The sequence below is a fragment of the Aythya ferina genome (assembly GCF_964211825.1).
Source record: "Aythya ferina genome assembly, chromosome: 9".
Classification (NCBI taxonomy): Eukaryota; Metazoa; Chordata; class Aves; order Anseriformes; family Anatidae; genus Aythya; species Aythya ferina.
This window is the reverse complement of record NC_140305.1, coordinates 1,952,649-1,965,938: the sequence shown is the minus strand read 5'-3', so window position 1 is coordinate 1,965,938 and position 13,290 is coordinate 1,952,649. Positions and strand designations below refer to the sequence as shown.

Here is a 13,290-nt window from a genome sequence, read left to right as displayed (position 1 = left end):
AATATCTAAGGCCTGTCTGGACACCTACCTAGGTAGCCTGCTCTAAGGAACCTGCTTCTGCAGGGGGGTTGGACACAATCATCTTTCAAGGTCCCTTCCAGCCCCTTCAGTTCTGTGATTCTGTGATCATGATCATATTCAGCATTCACTGTGTCCTGTGCTGCAGTTTGTAAAAAGAAAAATAAATAAATGCTTTGAATGGCATGATCTGTGTAATATTTTTACTTAATAGCATGTAGCATTTAGAAAATGCATTTCAAATACAGTGTTTTGCTGCCAGTTCCCAGAAAGAACATTGAATGTTCACGCAGAATGTGTGAACATCCACAAAGACAGATTTAAACAGCGAAGCCAAGCTACATGATACATCTGCCTGCAATGAAACACCATTAAAAAGTAAATCCTGTAAGTCTGGGGGGAAAAGGCTGATTTCCAAAAGCAAAGCAACATGTTTGGGTATATAAAGGACTCCAAATATCTGATTCCTCACAAATGGAATGGTTTTACAAGAGCCTGACATTTCTGAGGGGCATATAAAAGATGCTTCGTCTTGGCTCTCCCTGCCCCAGTCAGGTGAAAGGCAGCAGGAAGAGAAGCAGAATAAAAGGTTCCTTATCAAGAGTGTGCTTCATTCATTTAAAAAAATGCTAGATCTTTGACACGAACAAGACAAATGAGGAAGATAAAGAAAGGGATGGAAACACAGGAAAGAAACACATCCTGCAGCAAAAATAACCTCATACCTGCCTGCTTTAATATTAAAATAAATACTGAGTCCTGCAAACCAGGGTTGATTTCACATCCAGCTTGGTTTCAAATATTTTGTTCACGTGGGAAGACAGGTTTATGCCCTGCCAGTCCTATACCAGCCTATGCAGATGGACAGGTCTGTGTGAGCAACAGAAGCAGCCTCCTGCATTTTCTTTCCACATCCTACACAGCCCGTCTGCACCTGCACCCAACAGCCAGACTGCACTGCAGCCCTGCCAGCTGCCAGCAGCCACAGAAATGAGGTAAGAGCACGTGTTCATTGAACAGTACCATATTTCAATGCTGCTGTCTAGGATTTTCCAGGACGAACTTTATGTCATAACCCTTGAGAAAAGTTTGTAGAGCAGAACGGGCTCAGTTCGGGAAGCCCAGCCCAGCCCTCTTCAGCTTCTGGGCTCATCTGGCTCTGGTCTGGCTTCCCAGCAGCGCAGGACCCAGCACTTGCTGCTGATGTAGGGGTCCCTACCTCAGAAAGAGATCTCTACCTCTCTCTCTTCCACTTCTTAAGACAGCAAAAAATGATATGGCTCTGCCACATCAGCTTCCTTCAGATCCCTGGGAGCTCTGACAAGGTTTGAGGAGGACAGGAGGTCTGCACTGAGGCAGACGGCCTCCTTCTGATGCAGACAGGAGAAAAAGCTCCTGGAGAAGGGCCAGAGTTCTGCATTAATCTGGTGACCTGACAGTTTCATCAAGCAAGGACTTACTCTGGAAGTAAAAAAAGTCTAAGTCTCCTTCTCTCCTCTGCCCATACCACCATCAAAAACTACTTCACCAGCAGAAGCAGCAGCTGCCCACACAGGGTGGGACACGCTGCTCTCACTGCCCAGCCACAGCCCCACTGCAGGCCTGCAGCGATGCTGAGCCAGGGCCAGCAGCCTGCCCTTGCTGCCACCTGCATGGCAGTCTTTGCTCTCCAAGCACATTCCACATTATATCTGCTTCTGGACTCAACGGTCCAAACTCCCAAAGCAGTTGTTGTTAAACTAACAGCCCAGAAAAGCCCCACCTAGACAGAAAAAGCAGTACATAACATACCATATTTTATAAAATTTAAGAAGTGATGTCAACACTTTCACTTCAGTTCAGCTTCCTAAATTCACATAAGTTGATCAAAATATCTACTACTTATCTACCAAAATAATACCAATTAAACTTTCCAGTGCTGAGAAGATGCCAAGAATCAAAACATTGGCTTCCTTGGAGTCTTCGCATTTTTCAGCCCCCCTCTCCCCCCCCCCCCCCCATTTTGCTGTATGCCACAATGACTATCGGGCATACAATTAAAACATAAAAGCTGAGAAAGAATAAAGTTAAACTGCATACCTTCCTAGAAGGAGATTAACTATCTTAATTACTTGAGAACCTCAACAGAAAAGAAATAATAATGTAAATTTCCATAGCCCTGGACAGGCAGACCTTGCGGATATTAATACCACTGCTGCTCAGAAGTCTACCAATGATCTCTCTCACTTGTCACACATTCCTCCCTCTCACACTTGCTCCTTCTCTGACATACACAAATACATATTACCCTTAGCAGAGCCTTCTAGCCTTAGCAAAAGCTTATAGTCTCCAACAGTCTCACGCAGATGACAGCAGTGACATACATTCCTGTTCCTACAAGACAAGCTGCTAGCATTTAGTCCTACAGCTATACAAGCTTGGGTTCAAGAGCAGGGCAGCGAGACTCACAGTGTTTACCTTTCTTCAAAATTTTCTTTACTCAACATTTTCCAGTAACTTTCAGTTGTGGTAGACAGCAAGAGAACACACACTGAAAATGCAGTTCATTAACAAAAGAGAATGACAAATTCTAAATAATAGATGCAGTGACTTGGGATCAATTCCTGGTCCCTTTTCTCGGGAAATATTTAGATGTGTAAACAGGACATGACTGAAATACTCATTATGATAGGAGGAGTGTCTTTTGATTAGAAATGTTCCTAAAGAAGCGTTTTTAACTTTTCTCATCTTCAGGCAAATCTTCAGCATGCTCAGATCAGCTTGCTACCAGGACATGTAGGGGTTTCCAGTACAGCGGCAGATCTGCCTCTGAATTACTTGTTCTATGTTAAGCAAGCGCACAGCCATATTCTACGTGCAAAAGTGCAATCAGTTTCCTGACATAACCAACAGTGGGAAAATACAACAGAAATACATAATAAAAAAGAATAACAACTAGAAGCAGCATGCCACAAATCTCACAGCCTGCAGTACTTTCCTAAAGCCTGGTTCTTGAAGTCCTGTGCCATAGGGATCCATGTGTGGAATGACAGCTTTCAACAGATAAAATATTTTCTTCTCATTCTTGCAGAACAAAAAATCTATGAAAATGTGAACAGCAACAACAACAAACACCTGCAAGTTTCAGATACAAAACATTACAAACATATTACTAAAAATCAGAGGTTTTAAAGACAATGTTATTTTGAGGTCCCAGTGAAGAAACACTAAAGTTTTTAAACAATTTGTTCTCAATATTGTACTAGTGATCTTAGTAAACATCACTATTGGAAGAGGTATCTACTTGATTTTATACAAATCAAACTGCCCAGCACAGTCACCTTCAAGAGTTGTTTAATCTAACACAAGTAGTGGAATAAAACCTACTCCCCAAAGCCCTTTCTGCATTACAGGCACCTCACTCAATTTTGGAAGGAAGAAGGCTTTTTATTTACACAGTTCAATGAAAACGGAATTCTAGTCATCAAGTCTATTATTCACTGGATGTTCTTGTAAACCACATTTCTATAATGAGTATGTATTTCAGTGCTCATCATATTAAAAATCTGTTACTGAGATTCCAGACACAAAACTCCTAGCAATGAGGAGATTCTCCTAAAATTACATGAAATTACATCTTCTCTCATGTGAATACTCTCCAGAAGTGGACTGAACTCAACAAAGATATGTAGAACCAAAATCAATTTATACATATATTTAAAAAAAAATAAAAATAACAGTAGTTATTTTATATAAATAAAAAATACGGTGGTGAGGCACTGGCACAGGTTGTCCAGAGAAGCTGTGGAAGCCCCATTCCTGGAGGTGTTCAAGGACAGGTTGGATGGGGCCCCAGGCAACCTGACCTGGGGGGTGGTGTCCCTGGCAGGGGGTTGGAGCTAGATGGGCTTTAAGGTCCCTTCCAACCCAAGCCATTCTAGGATTCTATGATTTTATTCCAGTAAAAGTACAGTGATCATCTACTTTTGCTATCCCTTTCCTAAAACAACAGGATGATGGAAGGTAATAAAGGGAACAACTGGTTGCAGGCATCCGGGGACATTTTGGGACTCTAAATAGCAAGGGTTTGATGTGGGCATTGAGATTTGGCTTCAGTTTCTTCAGCTCAGCTTTAGGAGAACTGTAAGACCACTTGAGGACAAACCCCTGTAAGCTACAGGGTAAGGTAAACACCTTACAGAGGTCTCCTCCCCACCAGTTTCATCCAGCATATTTTACCATGGAAGAGAGAGACAGAGTTGTGCCTGTTACCCCAGCAATATCTGCCAGATACATTGATACTCATTGGAATTGTGTAATCACATCACACGTACAAAGAAACATTTGGATAGAATAAATGTGTCCCACATGTCAGGAGCCCCACTTAATACAACCAATAACATGTCTGGGAATAAAAGAGCAAACTGCAGTAGTTGGCTTCAGGGACTGCAAAGGCCTGAGTAGTACTTACTGGCAGTGGCTTCCAGTCCTTGTCATGGGACTAAATCTGTCAACACACACAAAGTTGTGCACATTAGATGATACCTCAGCATGATCTCCTCAGAGAGGAAGCCAATTACAAACTTCCCCAGTGCAGGAGGGCAGCAAGCAGCCAATATAAATGGTTCCAATCCTGACTGTTCTGATGAAAATGCAGATGTTTTGTTCTTGATGTGACATAAGTAAGGTCAGAGCAAAAGACTTTATCATTGGTGAGCTACTGGCTCCATGTAACACACCCGTGATCCATCCGGGAACAATTAAGTTCATGCAATACACCTCAGTTCTGTATTTCTATCCAAACCTCCATTTTAGCTAAGAGACTTTTAAAAACAAATTATAACTGGCCAATTCCTTGCTGATAATACACCTGCAGATGCTGAAGAGTAATTTTATTCCAGCAGAGTTATTACTGCAGAATGCAAATGTTTCCTTATGGTGTGCCTGCTCTCATCACTAAGATTGCTGTCAATCCTGATCACTCTTAGCCACAGCAAATTTACATTACCAGTCCCATCCTAGGTCACCACATCTTCCTTAAGAGTACCTTCAAAAATGCAGTGGATGTATAAAAGACTAGAAAGCAATGTGCAGTAGGGCAGTTCTCACTGGAAGCATTAGCTCTGTCTGTAACCGTGGAGCTTAAAATAAAAACAGAACTCATGAAACGCTGTTCCTGGTGAGCATGGCAATGTCAGAAACCCTGCCTGTTCTGTTTACCAGATCCAGGTTTAGAAAAGAGAAACAATAAAATAAAATAAAATAAAATAAAATAAAATAAAATAAAATAAAATAAAATAAAATAAAATAAAATAAAATAAAAAAACAAAGAAACAAAAAATCCCTCACAAAGTCTTTTCATGTCAGCAGTGACTTGAAGAGTGCACCTCCCAGGACGCCCGTTCCAAAGGGGGTAACAGACCTCCTTCCTTCTCCGCCCCACTCCCTGAGAATAGTTTGTCAGATTCATTGCGCCTTTTTGCATATATCGCAACTTCGCTAACGATGATCAGATCAGATCACTTCAGGTGTGCTCGCGGGCAGCCCGGGGAATTCCTAGAGAGACTACAAACGTTTGTACGCCTCGTGGCTGCTCCTTCGGCCAGCCGCAGGCAGGAGCATCCTCCTGCCTCGCGCCCTGCGCAGCGCCGGAGACGCCCGTCCAGTCCCATCCCGTCCCGTCCTGTCCCGGACACCCCCGAGCCCCCTTGCCCGCAGCGGGGAGGGGTTTCCGGCCGCGGGCGTGCCGGTGGCCTGGGGGCTGGAAGTGGGAGGGAGCCGGGTCGGAGGGGGGCACGTCCCGGGAGAGGGGTGGGGAGAGCCGGCGGCGAACAGGGCTGCGCCGCAACGCCCCTCGCTATAAAGCCGGGGGCCGCGTAGCCGAGCGAAAGGAGCGGTGCGGCCGGGGAGGGAGAGCACGGCGAGCCCAGTCACGGGGCTGTCCCGTCCCGCGGCGGCCAGCCGCCGCCGAGCCAGGTAAGGCAGCCCCTGCGGGCTGGCCGGGAGCGCGCTGTTGGGCCCCGGGGGAGAAAGGCGCCTGGAGGTCGGGGCGCTGCGTCCTGCTGCTCCCCCGCTCTGCTCCTTCGTAGGTGGCAGGGCAGGCTACTGGCAATTAAATCGGGGCGGCTTGCGCTTCGAGACCCACTCGCTAAGCCAACACTACGCGTTTGTCTTGGTTTTGGAGACGGATAAAGGTCCCCCACATTCACGACCGTGCCCTTTGCATGAGCTCTCCTGGCCTGCACCAGCCTGAAGGCAGAGCAAAGGCACCCTTGGCAGAAGGTGCGGTGCTGGGAACAGTCACCTCCTTTCCCCAGTGAGGCGACTCCGCAAGCCCGCAGCAGCCAGCCCCTTCGCTCTGGGCAAGATCAGAGGAGCACTTGAAGTTTTCATTACTGTGCTAAATCCATGAGATAAATTAATCAAAAATCACTGAAAGCAATGCTGATTAATTTTTAGACTTGTGCAAACATTTGTTTTCTTAATTAATAAATAAAATGTAGCAGCCAGGCGATACAACTTCCACCAGTTAGCAACTGGTACCTGTTTCATCAAAAATGGGGTAGCATGCTGTCTCCATAACCAGACTTGTCCCTTAGCCAGCTCCCCAACTCAGCTTCAACTCATAAAACTAAATTCAATATGTTCTTTGACCTTTATAGGTGAAATTCTGTAACACTTACTGTCCTCCTATTCTCCATCTGTTAAAAAATACTAAGTTATTAACAGCTAATTACAGATACAGAAGCAAATCAACAACTAGATCACAGTATGTATGAGCATTAATTTGCAGGATTCAATCTTGCCAACGTGTATATTTCTACAAACCCACTGGAATTAATGAGTTGTATGGCAATAAATGACAGCAGGACTCTGTCCAAAGCATGCTACAGCTTGCTGTAAATTTCCATCACTTCCATAAGCAGCACTATGTATCTCAAGTGTGCGGTGTGACATAGCATGAGGCAATCTAGTAAATGGACCCAGTAAAATCACAAGCATCAAGAAGGGATGAAAGGCTTTTTGTTTATTTGGAGGCAGGGAGGGGGGAAGCAGGGTCTGTCATCTTTTTTTTTTTTTTTACTTACGTGAACCTGCACCACTAATATGATTAGATTTTTGCCTGAACAAGGAGAATTGAGCATGGCCTGAAGTAGGTTAATTACCATGGTGATTTAGAAGGGCTCTCCTAGCTCTGGTTTAGTGCCTGACAAATGTTTCATGCTCCTGACTTTGGCAGCTCATTTTGCTTGTTGCCATCATAATCTCTTAAATTACAATATCTTTCAAAACCATGAAGTGCCTACAAAAATAAGCTCTCATTCATATATTAAGAACTTAAAGAACTTTAGCAATGTGCCTTTCCAGCAGGAATGTGGTGTTTCTGTACACTTCTCTCTACAGCTTGAACTACATAGCAGAGAAAAATCAGTGATTTCTATGGTGTGCTTCCTAGCTTATTACTAAACTGAAAAAGCAAAGTGGTCCTGTGCAATTAAGAGATGGAAGTCATCTTTACCATGAAATAGTTGGTTTCATTCTCCCCTTACTTTTGCCAAGGTAATAGATGGAAAGAGTTAATTCTTACACTGGAGTAGGTAAAAGTGGGCCCATTTCCAATGATATGAGATGTCCTGCCTTCTTGCTTGGAAAAAAAATACCTTGCTTGGGTTGGACAGCACGTGCAAACTGCAACTAGAAGCTACTGCCTTAAAATACAGCAAATACCAGCCTGAAATGCTAGTATATACAGCACTGCAGAAGTGAGGAGAGCGCTGCCTTTCAGTTTAAAATGTCACAACTCCACAACCTGTTTAGGACAAGAAGGTGTGAGATTTGTAGTTGCTCCCTGGTGAATATTACCATTTTTAATTATGTTCAATATCTAAAAAGATCTGGAAGTGCATCTCATTTCTTTTGCTACTACTTGGAGTACTACTTAAAAGAGGCAAATGCACACCAAAGATGATTTATTTACACTTTCCAGAATATGCTCAAAACAGAGACTGTGTTTGCAGACATGGAGATAGGAATTGGAGAGGGTCAAATGAAAATTTTCATTTCAGATAGTGGGTAGCCAGTGCATTTTCCTACACTTCTAGGCTTTCTCCGATGCAGTAATTTTGTTCTGTTTTCTATAAGGGAATGCATTTAGGGAGTTCTCTTTTCTTTCACTTCTATGGTTTCTTACTACAGCCACACTGATTAATGTGGTAGCTTAAAGTTTTGCATAAATCACAAACTCACAGTCCCAGTTAAACTCGTATTTATGCAAAAAGTATAGTCTTGATTGAAAATGTTTCAAATAGTTACAGATTGCTCTCATTTGCTCACTCCCTCTCCTTTCCCTTGGATGTCCAGAAGCTACTAATGTCACCAGGAGTATTCATAATCTCCCTTGGGTCTATTACTGTCCAAATTTTAAGCATCTAATCACAATGAGAACCACCCAATTGTTTGAGTCACTGGCATGCATCTCTGCATCCGACGCTTCAAGTGTCCTTTTCTCCCTTAGTAGCTTCATGAAAGGTCAAATTTTGCCACATGTTGGGTAGAGAACATGGATATTTGTCTATTATTTTAACCTACTATTATGTTAGACTCACTCTACTTGGTTAATCTTGTGTGTTTTTTTGTGAAGTCAATAGTTATTTTCTTACAGGAGTCACCTCTATAAAAGGAGAAATAGACTAAATTTAAATCTGATTGTATTACACCTAAAGCTGAGCTGGGGACATAGGTTATTAAGATTCATTGAGATATGAATAGATGTTTGGATGGTATATTAGATATGCCAAAGCAAGTGACCAAATGGATAAGCAAAATAAAACTGTCACCTACCTGTGACAGGAATACCAGCAATCAATCAACATGCATCCTCTGGCAACCAAAATGCTAACCTAAAGAGAGGTCCAAACAAAACACCCACAGTTTCCTTAGCTATAATGAAGGGAGCTTGGACAGGTCAGTGAAACAGCACAGACTGTGTGAAAGAGACTGCTGGGTGGGGAATTATTTGCTGGGGAATTGGATCAGACTGATTCCAACAAATGACAGAGCAGAAAGGCAAAAAGGAAGTCAAGTAAGTACCAGCATTCCAGCATTAATTCTTCTGGACTCCAAGACTGGCTAAAGGGTAATTGCACTTCAGACCCCTTGCAAATTCTTGCATCCATTCATTTTAAACCATTTATCTGCAGAAAGTATAATCTGAGAATTCTTTCAGTCTTCAAACCTGGGAAGGCTTCCAGCTTCAGGAACAGGGACAGGGCAGCATGAGCCTGCCTACTACAGGCACATGGCAGTCTACTTGCGTTGCAGACTCTTACTGCGTGTTTATCAAAATAACCTTTAGGTAAACTCGTTTCAGCTTTTAAGCCTTACCTAGCTTACTGCTGATGTCTGTGCCTCATGCTCTCAGTTGTGCAACAACTCTATCAGAAATGTACTGGTCATTTGCACTTATGTTGTGTTCTGCCCTGTGTTCCTCTGAAATGTTAATTAGTAATTTTGCAGTATTGGGTAGTAACTCTGACTTTTGACAGTTCTTCCTTAGGGAAATTGTAGCATTTTTAAGAAGTCAGCCTCTGTTACTATCAGGTTTGAGAAGCTAGGTGAAAGAAAATTGCCAAGCAATTGTAGAGACATTTTTAGTATTTTGTAGAATTCTGAAGACAAAATGGAAAATGTGTTGCTTATGAGAAGAGGGAAGAGTGGAAGGAAGTCTTTCCCTATTTTACGCATGTAGGGTTAGCTTCCACCACCCTAGCAGGAATAAAGTGTTGCTCTTGGTGAGAACTGAACCCATGCTACTTATCAAGACACAATGTAGGAAGGTTCCATTCTGAAATTGTTACTGTCTTTCAGGTGAGTCAGAGCAGTTCTGGAATGAAAATTTTATGCAAAGTTGAAATTTTTGCACATACTCACAAAGTGAGTTCAAATGCATTTGAGAGTTTTAAGTAGACACAACAGGATTTTCTCTTAGAGCTTAAGAGTGTATAGACTTCATGTAGGGGGTCCAAATACTGCATCCTGAAGATCAGAAAGGTTTCAGCGAAGCTGTTTTGCCATATACAACTGCTATTGCAGAGTAAGTTCCTAATCGTGGTATCATTTTGCACCTCCTCCTTCTGGTCTTAAAAATTCTACAGTGAAAGCAAGCCAGTAAGCTTTTGGTAACCGCAATATTTCTTTCAGTTCACTCTCCGTCAACAATAGATCACTTTCAACAATACAGAGTCATTGTACTCAGAGCACTCATACTATGTTCTATACCATGTTCTAAAACTTATTGTTTGCCAAATTAAAAAATTGACAGATGTACTCTAGAAGCTTGTGTAATTTTTGAACATTTTGGGGAATTTAACAAAACCAACAAATAGGAGAAGTTATGATGCTTGCCTTTTTTTTTTAACCTTAACTGTAACAGGCAAGTGAAGAGAGGCTATCTTTACTGTAAATCCTAACAGCTGTGATTGTTTGAGACTGCACATAAAATAGAATGGCTGGTCTAATCATTTACTGACTTATCCTCAGATAAATGATAGATTAGACTAAAATTACTTTGAGCTTTCAACTGAATTGCAACTAAGAGTAGAAAAACATGCTCAGAATGGCATGCTGTTACTATTCTCTGTTGCACTGCCTTCTGAAAGAACTACAGATTTGGGGCTGTCAAGCATCTTTTACAATTTTCATTCCATTTGGTTTTTGCTTGATAGCAAAACTGTCCAGGTATCTGCTATATAACAACTCTGGCTAGAATGCTTGGTTACTATTTGGGGTGTTTATCTGCTTTTATTGTAGTTGAGTAGCATTTCTCTTATAGGCACAGAAAATAGGTAATAACTGAAGACTATCTCACAGCAGGAAAGAACAATCAGATTGGCAATGCATCACTGAATGGCATGACTGAAGACAAGACAAAAAGCGGGTAACAAAGGTAACATTGGCAATATTTAAAGCAACTGGTATTGAATTTGGGGAAGGTCAATACTTAGACAGTATTTCACTGTTTGAGGTGAAGGCTTTAATTAGAGTTAAGGCCAGAACAAAGAATGATTTAACCAAATGCCTAATTTTACCTATTTAATCTGTTCCTTTATTTCTAGGTCAAAAAAAGAATAATCTGATACTGATCAGTTGTTTCCTATTGGTACCTAATAATCAGTAGATGAAATACAAGAAATTCTCAGTTTTCAAGTTTCAAGTCCTCTCAGTTCTCTGAAAATTGAGAGGGATATGCTGAATGTGAGTTCTGTGCCTCAGCATTTCAAGCTCAGAGGACTCATGCAAATAGTAAAACATTCCAGAAAACCACTGAACAGCTGTACCCTTATGCTGGGGGGCTTACGCAAGGGAGAAAAATGCACTAGTTGACTTCCCTAAAAATGTTCTATTGGCAGTCATCCTCCATTTAACCCTGTATTGTCACAGCCTTTGCTTGAAGCAGCCAGCACATGATGTACAAGATGCAAACTGAACTTGTTTATTTAGAAACCATGCATGTCCCTCCCAAACTGAGTTTATAGGAGTATGTATGTCTTCCTTTCATCTTTTTGTCTTTTTTAAAAAAAAAAAAAAAGCCTTTTTGTCTTTTCTGTTTCCCATTACCTCAGACTCAGATGATTTTCCTTCTTCCCCTGCCTCCTTTTCTCCCCTTATGGGCCCAAGAGCTAGTCTGATACCATTCAGTTTCTGGTAGTTGTGCAGGATTTTGTTCCTCAGGTTCTTTACTTCAGGTGTAACAATCAGAAAGGGAAAACATGAGGCAGGAAGACGCTTGTTTTCAAAGTAAAACTCTAGCTTTGCTGCTGGATATGTCCCTGTTTTACTATTGACTTGGTTATTAGCCAACATCAGCTTTGCTAATATTAGCAGATTACCATAGGACAGTTGCAGTTCTTGCTCAAATCAGGCTTTCATTTAGGTAAAGGATATTTCTTTACCCATGTGCTTTCAAAAAAGCTCTTGAAGAGACAAGGGCCCTAAAATACTTTTGACTTAAATATTGGTATTATCATGCTGCTCCATTTCACCAAGTGCTCTGAAGTATACAGTGAAAAAGTCATGTCAGTACAGGGCAGCCACATACCCAAGCATGCTCTCACTTCAAACAGTAATATTCCTAGCACTGAAGTAAAGCTCACATGGCATGTTTTGGAGGGCACAGTGCTACACCTCCCAAGGATCTTTGCAGTCACCTGTGCTTGAGAATCAAGAGTGCACTTGATTCAGGATGCACTGATTCACAACACCTTAGGTTAACTTTGTGTGGTTTTGTGGGTTTATTTGTTGTAGCATTGTTTTCGTTTTTTCTTTTTGGAGAGAGTGGGGAGCAGGGTGATGGAACTGACATGCTCAAGAGATCATATAATACAAGGGCATTTCACCATTTTGGGTTTTACCATCCTTCTTGGTTTTGCTAGCTATATTACTGGCCCTTGGTACCCACAGGAGAAGTCTCAGAGCCAGGATGTTAAAGAGTTCACTGATGAATTTTATTTTCAAAATAGACCAATAAATTTTACTTTGATAAAAAACAGGAAACAAGCTATACACATTTGGCAGAACATCTATCTTGCTATCATTCTATTAAGTGTGCTGCTTTCCAGACAAAGCACTAGGGATTGCAATATCTGCTTTTTGCATGGGCGGTAATATCTCTCACACTGACTTGTATTAAGGTGTCTGTATTTGAGCTTTCATTCTCTGATTAACCCCTTAGTACCTCAGTAGTCCAATTGACATGTGTCAAAATCACAGGTTCATTGCTTGTCTTTATATTTGGCTACTCATTGAATTTTCACCTAGTCCTTATAATGATGTGCCCTTAACAGGAGTTTTGTTTAAGTGAAATCACAATTGGTTCTCTATGTTTTCCATGTTATGCTTACTAACAGTTACAATGCTACTAATTTATCTAGAGCTTAGCAGCATTACCCTTTTGAAAAGATTATTTTTTTTTGTCTGAGTGAACTCTTGTACTTTACCAGTTATCCAGTTACTGTTTTCTTTCAGTTACCAGTTGCTGTTTTCTTTCCTTTCTGCCTTTGGTTTCCCTTTTCTGACCCTAATGAGGTATTCATTAGGAAGCCTCCATGCTGATCCTTTGCTTTTAATCTTTTAAACTTCTCCCTCCAGGCTGTTACTTACATTCTCATTTTTTAAAAAAGGCTTTTCTGAGGCATAGTGCCATAATGCAGTATTTTCCCACCATAAGAATATCTAAATTAATTATATAACAGAACAATAATCAAGGGTCTCAACTGGACCCAGTGAAACAAATCC

The 13,290-nt window shown here is 41.6% G+C and overlaps 1 protein-coding gene across 9 annotated transcripts in view; it reads left to right on the top strand.

Moving 5' to 3' along the window:
- The first annotated feature begins 5,839 nt into the window (after positions 1-5,839).
- The window catches only part of AGTR1 (angiotensin II receptor type 1), a 32,086-nt gene continuing 24,635 nt past the window's right edge, over positions 5,840-13,290 (top strand). For 2 of the 9 annotated variants that reach the window (XR_014696020.1, XM_084529779.1), the window contains exons 1-2: positions 5,840-5,973; positions 10,867-10,942. The gene's annotated coding sequence lies outside the window, so the exon portion shown is untranslated. Of the gene's footprint in view, positions 5,974-10,828; positions 10,943-11,111; positions 11,251-13,290 lie in introns of all 9 variants that reach the window. The other 7 variants (XM_084529781.1, XM_084529784.1, XM_084529780.1 and 4 more) reach the window with 6 other exon arrangements.